Source organism: Rattus rattus, chromosome 1 (genome assembly GCF_011064425.1).
Source record: "Rattus rattus isolate New Zealand chromosome 1, Rrattus_CSIRO_v1, whole genome shotgun sequence".
Classification (NCBI taxonomy): domain Eukaryota; kingdom Metazoa; phylum Chordata; class Mammalia; order Rodentia; family Muridae; genus Rattus; species Rattus rattus.
In genome coordinates this window covers 99,368,202-99,380,953 of record NC_046154.1, presented here as the reverse complement: position 1 = coordinate 99,380,953, position 12,752 = coordinate 99,368,202, and positions in this window count along the sequence as shown.

Sequence of the window (12,752 nt, the reverse complement as noted above, 5' to 3'; positions counted from 1 at the left end):
CCCCTCGATGGTGCTGTGCCCAGGCCAGTGCCTCGCTGGAGGCCGAGCTGCGTGCACTGGCATGGGAAAACCAGTTGTCATTTTGTTTGTAGCTGGTGGCTTTTGTTTAATTGGCTTGGGTTTTAGATTTTAGCAAATGCTGGGCTGGAATTCGCTATGGAGCCAAGCAAGGCTGCCTGGAACTCACTCAGGCAAATGCTGACATTATAAATGGGCAGCCACACCCAACAGGTACCATGTTTCTTTCTGTTCTAGAAGTTTTTCCCTGTTTCATTTGTCTTTTTTATCTTAATAAACTTTTCTTCCCCTAAGGAAAAAAAAGTTAAAGTCCCACATCCTTACAATCTCTCAAACAACCAGAAAATTAAAGTAGATATCAGTGAGAAAAGTTCAACAGGGACTGTTGTTTGCTTCTCTGTGGTCTCATCAACTATGACTTCTCCAATATCTTCCTTCCTGAATTCCCAGGTCCAGGCCTGAGTCAGTTTGGAGTTGGACCGTGAACTTCTATTCATAATGTAGCTAAGACTAACAGGGATAGGGAGGGAAAAAGCTTCAGATCTAGTGAAACCTCGATTGTCATGTGCTCTTAAGGGCCTGAGGGTCCATTAGACGCTGTCATCTGGGGGGCTTCTGCCTTCTTGACAAGAGTCTGCAGAAGCCATGGTAAAATGCTGCCTCACCACACAGGTGTATGAGTGGGAAAAGCCTGTAAATCCTTTCCAAATTGATTTCATTACCTTTGGATACTTGAGCGGGTGGTAACACAATGACAAGGCTCAAAATGGCAACTGGAGTGATGTTGGGGAAGTCAGAAGACCAGTGGATCTCTGGGATAGTTCAATGAATAGCCCTTATGGAGAACTAGAGGGCCTGGATAATGGAAAAATTGGTTATTGATTTTGGCCAACTGCTAACCTGTGAGCCTGAAAACAATGAAGGAGGTAGGTCAAACCTAATATTATACGGATGAATCCAGCCATGTATGTGGTACACTAGACACAGGGTAAGTAGGAGGCCTATGTACCCTTTCTTGGACACTCATGAGAGTTCTGTATTGTAAACTGTAACATAGTTTTCTTTATTTGCACAGAACCAGAACCCTGAATCTGCATGCACAAATTTGCCATGCATACATCTATCATTACCTTTAATTATCCAGTTTTGAGTATGAATGTTCAGCTATTATCTGAGACAATCTTGAGGGAGTGGTAAAATGCTTGGAACAGTACCTGGAGGAACTTGGAGCTGTTTTTTGCACATTTTCAAGCGGGTGAAAAAAACCTCCTCCCACCCAGAAAAGGCTTCATTAAAAACAATCATGTAGGGGTTGGGGATTTAGCTCAGCAAGGCCCTGGGTTCGGTCCCCAGCTCCGAAAAAAAAGAACCAAAAAAAAAAAAAAAGAAAAGAAAAAAGAAAAAACAATCATGTATTCTTAAGCTCCCCTCTCTGGCAGATATCAGCGAAGACAGTTTCCCAGTCTTGTCCACAGCCTAGGCCTCTCATATCTGCCCACTTCTGAATGAATTATCACTGTTTAAGATTTACATTACTCCAAACCTGACACATTGCTTACATATACAGGGCCAGCCTATCAAGTCTACTTACACCATATTTAAGTACTGTGGACCCCAGACAGGGAGCCTGGTTGAGGTTTGTTCCAGAGCCCTGTCAATATTTTCGGGCACACCAATCCTTCCTGTGGAGTCCACCACCAACCTTTGGGCTCAAGCTCTCCTTTGTCCTTTGTACATTCTCAGTTTTCCCACGGTTACACCATGGAGTCTGAGGCAACAGTGGGTCACAGAATGTGAGCAGAATGTCAGTACATCCCACTGTTCTTTGGGCCTGTTTGGGGCAGACAAGTCAGTGCCATGTTAACCTCTGGCCTCTATGCAGACATAAATTTGTTATGCTAAACCCTGAAAACAAAGAAATGCTGGAGGAATACAAATATTCACCAGGAAAGCTAAGAGTTCTCTTTTATTTTAATGTCCTTCTGGAAGCTGTGAGGACAACTCTTTCCCTTTAGATCATACCATGTGCATGGGCAGTAACCAAAGGATAGCGACTTGTCTCACATGTGATGACAGGTATTCATTTCCACCATGTATTCTGGCTCTAAGTTTTGGGTCCATATCATTTCATTTGCAGTAACCCACCAGAGCCCATTTGTACCTGGTTCCATGTTTAGTTAAGTCATTCCCATCCATGTAGAGCATTGCATCCGAACCTTTCGTAGGGTGTAGGGTGTCCAATAAGTCTAGACAGATTATTTAGACCTTGTTGCTTCATCACACAATCATTGGTGAGCATGTTTGGGTCAACACCAGGTTAGAGCGTAGCAGCATTGATAGCCGTGGGTTTTCACTCCATATTCCAGGATGGTTCAGGAGGAGAACCAGCTACAGTATCAAACATGCAATAAAATTTAAGGTTCCTTTGTTCCTTTGAGAAGAGCCTCAACTGCATGGTGTTATATGAGTTTCAGCTTCTGACACAGAGTTATCTTCTCTAACAGGGGTAGCAACCATAGCTCTTAGACAAGTGAGCCAGCCTGATGCTGCAGGGTTCATTCATTGGAAAGGCACATTACACAGCGATTGCACATCACTACAGTGAGTGGTTACACAGATTTTGCATTTTGTAGTAAAATTTCTTTCATGATCTTATGGATGAAAATGTTTGGACACGTCAGTCCTGGGATGGGATCCAAATCATCTGTCTTTAAAGCTTCCAAAATGTTTTGTACACTCTCCGTCCACATTAGAGACTTCGTGAATTGATTTAACTTTATACATGGTATCTGTCTGTAATTTCATTTTTTTCTAGATTTCCCAGTACTGTTGAGTATAAGCTTTTCTATTGAGACATGATTTTTTTGAGTTTCCTCATTTTCTGTTGTTTTTTACCCTTCCCCTTACTGATTTTATTAGTTTGGATACAATCGCTGTGCCTTTTAGTTAGTTAGTCTAAAGGTTTCTCTATCTTATTGAGTTTTACAAAGCACCAGTTCTTGATTTTGTTGACTCTTTGTATCTTTCTCTGTGTTTCTATTTCAATGAATTCAGCATTGTGTTTGATTATTTCCTCCCTTCTACTCTTACCTGTGTTTGCTACTTTTTGTCCAGGAGCTTTTAGATATGCAGTTCATTTGCCAGGATGGAATCACTCCAATTACTGTATGAACACTCAGTGAGGATCCCTCTTTCCCTGTACATCATAGCATACATACATGCAGTAACAAATGCATAGTGATCTTCCTGGTCTATGATGATACACTTTCCTTTTCACAATCTGGCCATCTGAGTCTGAGTCATTAAGTTCTTCTCTGTGGGAAGCAAGACCTGCATATAACTTTTGAGTCCAAATCACTTCACTTATAATAACTGCTGGAGCCCATATATATGTGGTTCTACATTAATGATGATGCTCCAACCTAGAAAAAACTGACTCAAATTTTTCACCGTTGAGAGAATGCACATTAGGTATAGAAAGGTGCCCGGGACTATGGTTGTTATCGCATACAATCATTGATGAAGTCATAAGGAGGCCAGAGAGGAACAGGATTGATGTCAGTGGGTTTCTCAAACCGGACTCCAGGATGGTTCAGGAGAAGCAGCTGCTATGTTTCACACATGCACTAAACAGCCAGAGCTCCCCTGTCTCTATGAAGAAAGACACAACTCTATGGGGGATGTGTGTTTAAGATCCTAAACCAGACTCAACTTGTCTGCTTCTTTCACTAATAGTGGCAGTCACCTTAGCTCTGAGACACATGGGCCAGGTTGGTGTTATAGGTTCCAGGAGTGTGGACATGCGTAATCCAGGGCCATTCCCTGGCCCTGAGTTTGGTTTAAACACCCTGTGCAGTGCCTTTACTTTCATGAACAAACAGATCAAATTGTTTAGAAGCATCTGGAAGTTCTAGGTCCATATGGAAATTCACCTCTGTTGAAAGAGCTAAGCACATTTGTTCATATCACTCCTCATTAGGGGATAAAGTCACTCATTTCTGCTGGTGTAGAGAGGTTTTGCTCTATCTGTAAGCCCTAGTATCCGGGGTATGCAATACCCAAACCCATGGGATCAGATAAACCTTCCTCTTAGTATGGTATCTATAGGATGTCAGGATTGCTTTGCTGAGCTCCTATGCTTCCACTAAGTTGGTATCTAATATAGGGATGCTCTTATCAACAAAGCTGGACTTTCTCAGCTCACACTATGTAGCACGTGGCCTGTACCTCTTCCACAAGTTTTTTTCCAGGCCCCTTTAGAGTATGGTTCAGGATGAAAGATAGGAGGACATCATGTACACAGTGAAAGAGTTGGGTCATGAGAAACTTCTGAAAAGAGGGCAGGAGGTCAGCACTTCCCGTCTCATCAAACAGGGCTGGAGAAATTTTAAATCCTTGGGAAAATCTGTTCTAAGTAAATTACTCACTTTAACCACCCTCTGATTCTGTCATTCAACAGGTAATTGCATCAGCTTTGCTTAAAAGTAGCCTGAAGAAGTTCTGTCTGGATGTCATGTAGTGCAGAGCCACATGGGTTTTGCTTAGTCAGGATCCTGTGATGTTTTGAGGAGGCCATCCTCTGGGGAAAACATGTTATGTTTGGAGAAAGTATGATAGGACTCATGGACAGTGATGGATGCTTGCATAGCTAGAATTGAAAAGCTTCCTTGGTCTCCAGTTTTTGCCTTCACTGATCTTCACTTTTTGAGAGGAAAGATAGAGCACTTCTCCTGATGTCTCAGATGATTCTGTTGCAAGGCACAAACCTAAACAAAATAGAAGCAAAATACAGCTAACCAACAGCAAACACCAAATTAAATGGAGAGAAACTTGCAGCAATCCCACAAACCTCAGGGACAAGACAAGGCGATCTCCACTGTTTTCCTGTTTGCAAGATAGAACATTCAAATTTCAAGTTAGAGCAATTAGAAAACCACAGGAGGTCAAATGGATACCAATCAGACAGGAAGAAGTTAAGTTTTCACTCTTTGCAGATGATATGATAGTATACATAAGCAGCCACCATATCCTACCAGAGTACTCCTATGCTTGATAAAAAACTGCATTAAGTTGAATATACATAAAATTAACTCAAACCGAACAGTGTTCCTTCTTGTCACAAAGGATAAATGGGCAGAGAAAGACATTAAAGAAACAACATTCTTCACAATACTTGCAAATATTATAAAATATCTTTGCATAACTGAAACCAAGCAAGTAAAAAAACCATAGGACAAGAAATCAAAGTCTGAGGAAAGAAATCAAAGAAGACCTCAGAAGATGGGAGGATTTCCCATGTTCATGGATCAGTAGAAGGAACATAGTCAGAAAAGGTCATCCAACAAAAGCAAACTACAGATAAAAAAATCTCCATCAAAATTGCAACTCAATTCTTCACAGAAAAAACAAGAATGGAAAAAACAATTCTCAACAATATAAGAACTTCTGCAGCAAGGACCATTCCTGACCACAAGATGTACTACAGAGAAATAGAGGAAAAAAACTTCATAGATTTCATAACACAGACAGGTAAACAAGGGGAAGAGAATTGAAGGCCCTTAAATAAAACCATACACCTATGATCACTTGAACTTTGACAAAGATTCCAAAATTATTCAATGGAAAACGGAATGCATTTTAAGAAATGATGCTACCCTAACTACCAGACTGCATGTAGCAAAGTGCAAATTGATCCATTTCTATGTCTTTGTACAAAGTTCAAGTCCAAGTGGATCAAGAACATCCACATAAAACCAGATATGCAGAAACCAATAGAAGGGAAAGTGTCGGTAAGTGCCTAGAACAAATTTGCACAGGTGAAAATATTCAGAACAGAACACCAAAGGGTCAGGCTCTAAAATCAACAATCGATATATGAAATCTCATAAAACTGAAAATTTTCATTAAGACAAAGGACACTGTCAATAGGACAAAACAGCAACCTACAGACCGGGAAAAGAGTTTTACCAACCCTACATCTGAGAGAGTGCTAAAACTCAAAATATACAAAGAACTCAAAAGGTTACACTCCCAGACAACCAAATAACCCAACTTTTAAACTGGGGTAGAGAGCTAAACCAAGAATTCTTACCTTATCTCAATGCTGGAGAAACACATCAAGAAATGTTCAGCATCCTTAATTATCAGGAAAAGGCAAACCAAAATGAACTTGAGACTATACATTACACCAATCAGAACGGCTAAGATAAAAATCTTAGGCAGTAGCAGAGTGGGCTAGGATGTAGAGGAGGTGGAACACTCCTCCATTGCGGTGGGATTACTAGCTGTATAGCCACTTTGGATATCAATGTGGAGGATCAGAGAAATTGCAAATAGCTTTACCTGAAGACCCAGCTATACCACACACTTCTTCGCATTTACTCAAACATGATCCACATGTAAAAAGGACACGTGTTTTTTGTTTGTTTGTTTTTTGTTTTTTTGTTTTTGTTTTTTTTTTTATTAACTTGAGTATTTCTTATATACCTTTCGAGTGTTATTCCCTTTCCCGGTTTCCGGGCAAACATCCCCTTCCCTCCCCCCTTCCTTATGGGTGTTCCCTCCCCACCTCCCCCCATTGCCGCCCTCCCCCGACAGTCTAGTTCACTGGGGTTCAGTCTTAGGGACCCAGGGCTTCCCCTTCCACTGGTGCTCTTACTAGGATATTCATTGCTACCTATGAGGTCAGAGTCCAGGGTCAGTCCATGTATAGTCTTTAGGTAGTGGCTTAGTCCCTGGAAGCTCTGGTTGCTTGGCATTGTTGTACATATGGGGTCTCGAGCCCCTTCAAGCTCTTCCAGTCCTTTCTCTGATAAGGACACGTGTTTGAATATGTTCATAGCAGCCTTACTTATATTAGCTGTATGCTGGAAACAACCGTGATAGACCTCAACTGAAGAATGAATACGGAAATGTGCTATATTTACACACGGGAATACTACTCGGGTATTAGAAATGAGGACAGCAAGAACTCTGTAGGCAAAGGGATGGAACTGGACAGCAGTGAATTTACAGAGATTGAAAAGGACATAACATGGGATGTACTTAGTGGCAAGTGGATGTTAGCCCCAAAGAACAGAACACCCACTGTACAAGTCATTGATCACATGAGGGTTAACAGTGTAGAAGGCCAAATTGTGGATCCATGAAACCCACTTAGAATAGGGAACAAAATAATCAGGGTAGACCGAGGGATGGATGGAACTAGCTAGAGGCAGAGAAGGATGAACAAAGGGGAGTAGCAAACATGGGGAGAGACAGGAGAGAAATCCAGAGGAAAAGGGGAATCAATAACAATAAGCATCAGTGGGGGGTGTGGAACTTGGGTAACCCCTGGAAAGTCCCAGATGCCAGGGATATAAGAGGATCCCACAAACCTACTGTGATGATGTTAGCTGAAATACCTAGCAGCAGGGACATAGAAACACCAGAGAATGCCTCCTGCAGCTAGAGATGCCCTGCATTGGAGGGATGAGGCCGCCCAAATATCTCAAAAATTTTAAACTATAATTGCCATGTCTGAAATAATGCAAAGACAAAAAAGGAGTAGAGGCTGAAGTAGAGGCCATCCCGAGACCACCCCACCATAATAACCTTTTCATCCACAGACTCTAAATCCTGGCACCATTCCTGATGCCAACATGTGCTTGCAGATGAGAGTCTGAAATGGCTGTCCTCAGAGGGGCTCTGCAAGCACCTCACTGAGACAGAGGCAGACATTCAGAGCCAACCATTTGACTGAGCCTGATGACCACGAAAGAAGAATTAGGGGAGCGCCTGAAGTAGCTGAAGGGGATTGGAACCCAATATGAAGAACAACAGTATCAGTTATGTTTACCCTTCAGAGGCTCAGGAACTTTACCACAAACTAAAGAGTATACATGGGCCAGTCCATGGCTTCTGCTCCATAGACAGCAGAGCATGCGGAGAAGACAACTGTCTCATCTGCATCTCCGGAAAGGGAGGCAATTGGTCCTGTGGAAACTTGATATCCCAGAGAAGAGGGTGCTAGAGGGCTGAAGAGGAAGTGGGTATGTAGATGGGGGAGCACCCTCTTAGAAAAAAAGAGGATCAGAATGATTTGGAGGATTCAAAGAACAAAGACCACTTTGGGAGATGACATTTGCAATGTAAACAAATAAAGAGATTTTTACATATATTTATTTTACATATGTATGTCTGTGTATAAGTATATATATATAATGTTTATAATATAATATAGTTATATTTCCAAGAAGAGGTTCACATATGTCTCCATAAGGACCAGATACTTATTATCTGTTACATAGGTTTACTGAAAGTTAAACTCAGTAACTTTTGTGACTTACTTTTTATTGAAATTTCACATAAATGAAACCAATCAATATTTTATCTTCTGTTCTTGCACCTATAATAAATGTTTAGTTACCTTTATAAAAAATTGGAAAAAATATGGGCTTGGGGATTTAGCTCAACGGTAGAGCTCTTGCCTAGCAAGCACAAGGCCCTGGGTTCGGTACCCAGCTCCAGGAAAAAAAAAAAAAAAAAAAAAAAAAAAGGAAAAAAATTAAAAAAAAAAATTTTTTTAAAAATTTTGAAAAATAATTTGAATTTCTACTCCATTAGGCTTCCAATCAATACCTCAATTTTGTCTCAATTTTAGCTGTCCCTTTCTATATTTCCTCCCTTGTCGCCCTCTTCCCTGTCTCGTCACATTCGACATTCCTGTTCCTGACAGTGTCGCTTAGCAATCCATAAGTAAACTTGTACTTCCCAAAATGAGGACAGTCTGGCCCACTTCCCTAGCCTCTTACACTAAACTGATCATACAGTTACACAGATTGAAGAATTAACATTCAGATTAAAGTGAATATGTATCCCATTTGTCCTTTTTTATCGGGATCATCTCCTCCAGGATGACTTTTACAAGATCCATTCATTGTCCTGAAAATTACAAGCTTCCCTTTTTCCTTTTGTAGTTATTAATGCGCAATCCAATCTGTAAATGCACCACATTTTCTTTATGCATTCATCTGTTAAGGGACCACTTGAATATTTCCAAATTCTGAATTGTATAAGAGAGCTTCACTGACCATGGTGGAGCAAGGGTGTCTATACTAGGATGAATCAGCATTAGGATATGTGCCCTGGAGTTGTATCTTGAGGTTTACCCATTCCCACCTTCCTGAAGACACAGCACACCGATTTCCAAAGTTGCTAAAGAAGTTTGCATTGCCACCAGGGGAATCTAAATGTTCCCCTTGCTCCATAACCCAGTAAAAGTGAATTCTCTTATGTGTTACTAAACTAAGTTATTTTGAAAGGTATGAAAAGATATCTCATAATAATGTTAATTTACATTTCTGTAATGTCCAAGGATGATAAATATTTATTATGAGTTTCAAAGTCATTTGAGTTTCAATTGTGAATATTATGCTTACATATGTATGCCATTTGAATTACATTTTTCCCTTACATACAGTGTTTATTTTTTCAAATATATTTTATAGAAGCCCAATGTTGAATGTGTACATGGAAATAATATTTCCTATTTCCATAAATGGCCCTTTAAAAATTATTAATGACGTATTAGCTAATGCTTTCTCATTGAACTCACAGAATTGGCAGACATGTTGTAATTAATTGAATTCATTAAAGTAACTTAATGAAATATCCCTATATAATAAAACATTCTCTATGTCCATAATATTGAGGAATATACTTTAGATGTTTTATTGAGAATTTCCACCAATGTATTTTGATGATAATTCTCCCATGTATTCCACCCACATCACTCTCTATTTCTTTGAATCCTATGTTTTTATATCTTCTACATTAAATTACTGTTTAATAGCCCCATGATAAACCCTTTCAAAAAATTGTTCCACCCTCCAACAGAAGACACTAACTGTCCATAGTTTGTCACTTAGGAGTAGGGGCCCTCAGGCCTTTGCACTGCACTCCTGACTGCTGACCGGCCTGAAGCTCTGTGGGGAACCACAGCTGCTATGTGTCATGAGGCAGCACTCCTTGTATCCAAAAGACACTCTTTCCCTCTGATCCCCCCTCAATTTGGGCACTTATACTCTCTTAGCCCCATCTTTTAGGTTGGCCTTTGAGCCTTGTGGAAGGGGTATAACATGTATATCCAACACATCATGGCTGAAATCAATAGAATGAGGACAAAATATAATGAATGAAATGAAGAGTTGGTTCTTGGAAAATATTAACAAGATTGTCATAACCTCTGGCCAAGTTAGGTAAAAGAAAGGGTGGAATTAATAAAATTATGGAGAAGAAAGGAGTCATGGAGAATACACAAGTCTTTTTATATTTACATTCCCAAGACTAGAATATTCTTTTAAGGTATTCATGATTTACCGGATGTATTTAACATACCAATATTAAATCAGCTCAAGGTGCATAATTCAAACAGTGCCACAATAACCAATGACATAGAGGTAGGTGTTTAAAATCTCCCACCCTAAAAGATCATAGGACTTCACGTATTCAGTTTTACAATTTTATTGAATATTTAAAGAGCATTTAAAGTATCTTAGACTATTCCATAAAGTAGACAAAAGGATTGAATACATTAAAATTCTAAGTTAAATCTGGTATTATCCAACAATTGATAGAGAAAAAAGGAGAGACAAGGAGACAGGGGGAGAAAGAGGCAAACGGGAGGGGAGAGAGAGAGAGAGAGAGAGAGAGAGAGAGAGAGAGAGAGAGAGAGAGAGAGAGGATTACAGACAAGTGACAGAAAGAGAGGGAGAGTATCACAGACTAATTTCCACTTATACGCACATATTCTCAATAAAATCCTTTTTAAAAGATTCAAGACCACATTAAAAAGTCATCTTTGACCAGGTAAGCTTTCTTAAACCCAGACATACAAGGTTGGTATAACATAAATGTATGTTAAATACAAATACATAAAATGATTAAAGGCACAAAAGACGCCATCATCTTTTTAGGTACAAAAAAAAAAATGGCCTGGAACAAAATCCATCATTCATTCATGACAGAAGTCCTGGAGAAGTTCTAGCCATAGAGGATATATTTCAACATAATAACGCAAGGTACAACACGCCCACCACTAGCATCATGCTAAAGAGTGAAAAATTCAAATCAGTTCCACTACAATCAGGAACAAGACAAGAATGTACACTGTTTTCATACTTATGAAGTACAGTATTTGTATAATTAGGAAGAACAATATGACAACTGAAGAAGATTCAGGGAATAGGAATGAAAAATGGAGAAGTCAAAATGTTCTCATTTGCAGATGTCGTGATTCTATTTTAAAAACTCGAAAAATATATCACCATCTCTTAAGACTGATGAGTACATTCATAAACGCAGAATACAATATGAACACACAAAAGTCCTTAGCCTTCCTGTATGCCAGTAAAAATCATACTGTGGAAAAGTCTGGGAAAATTCCCCTCAAAATAATCTGAAAATATAAAATAAAATATTGCATTTGTTTAACATACAACCAAAAGGGTAACTCAGTTCCAGGTGGAGTTCACTGACCCCTACTGGCCTTTGTGGGAATTGCATGTATGGGGTGCACAGTACAGCAGAGAAAACACTTATGTATAAAAGAAATAATAACAACAATGATAATGATAATAAACCGAATCAAACAACCATCCAAAATAGGCACCAAATACTTATCAAGGCCAACGTTATAAAAATTAACCATAAAAGTTTTTAAAAACGTGGAATTCATTGTCTCTCCTATGTGGTTCCCACTGAGACTATATCTTAAGAAACCAGACACAGACAGCTCTGGTTTTCCTGATTTCTATTTTTACTCCATTGGTGAATGTTTCCATTTCCTGAGATTCATCAGAGCAATACTGTTGAGATTCTCATTAGTGTGTTCTATGTGATCATCCCTGGAGTACTATATTTCAGAAGTAGCTAAATAAATGACCACAAGGATACAGCAGGAGTACTTTTTCCATCAGGAAATTAGTGTCCACAGTGGCCACACCAGCCACATGGAGAGTCCAATCCACATGTGTAGCTCTGGCTGGGAACAAATTATGAATCCCAAGGCCACTGCAAGTTTCGCTGATCTATCTCTGCCTATGGTTTCTGGGATTGCAGACTTGTGACACCACACAAGCTAAACAAGATTCTTAACATTGAAGAGGTGAAAGGATACAGTCATAATATGAAGTGTGTATGACCTTAGCAGAATTGCAAATCTATTACAAAAACAAAAATTAATAAAGAATAAATACCAAAACTTCAAACCAAACCAAACAAAACCAACCCCTGAAGCAAAGAGAACTCAAAGCAAAAACCAAACACAATAATTAAGATAAGCAGCCTTCTCTGCTGAAGATTTAGCACCACAGTCCTACAGCCTGTGGCTGGCCTTGGAAACAGTGGAAAGGCTGTCAGTCACCAATTGCTATATCCTTTTAAAGATGAATGTAGCTATGCCTCTTTGGGGCCTTTGTAGGTCAAGGCCTTCCAAGGCTAAGATGAGGCATGTACAGGATGTTGTTTCTAGTCTCTCTAGTGGAGAAATTCTCTTCACTGATCTACACTAATATTCTTGAAAATCCCTCAGGACAAGCACAAATTTACACGCTAAGACTCCTCATGGATGGCCAGCAGCTCTGGATGTGCCTGAACACTTCTCTGAAGCCCTCCCATGTTCATGTTCAGCATGAGGGGAATTCCAATGTCTGTATGGAAACCCACTTCCCTTTCCTACCTGGGCTACAGCATTT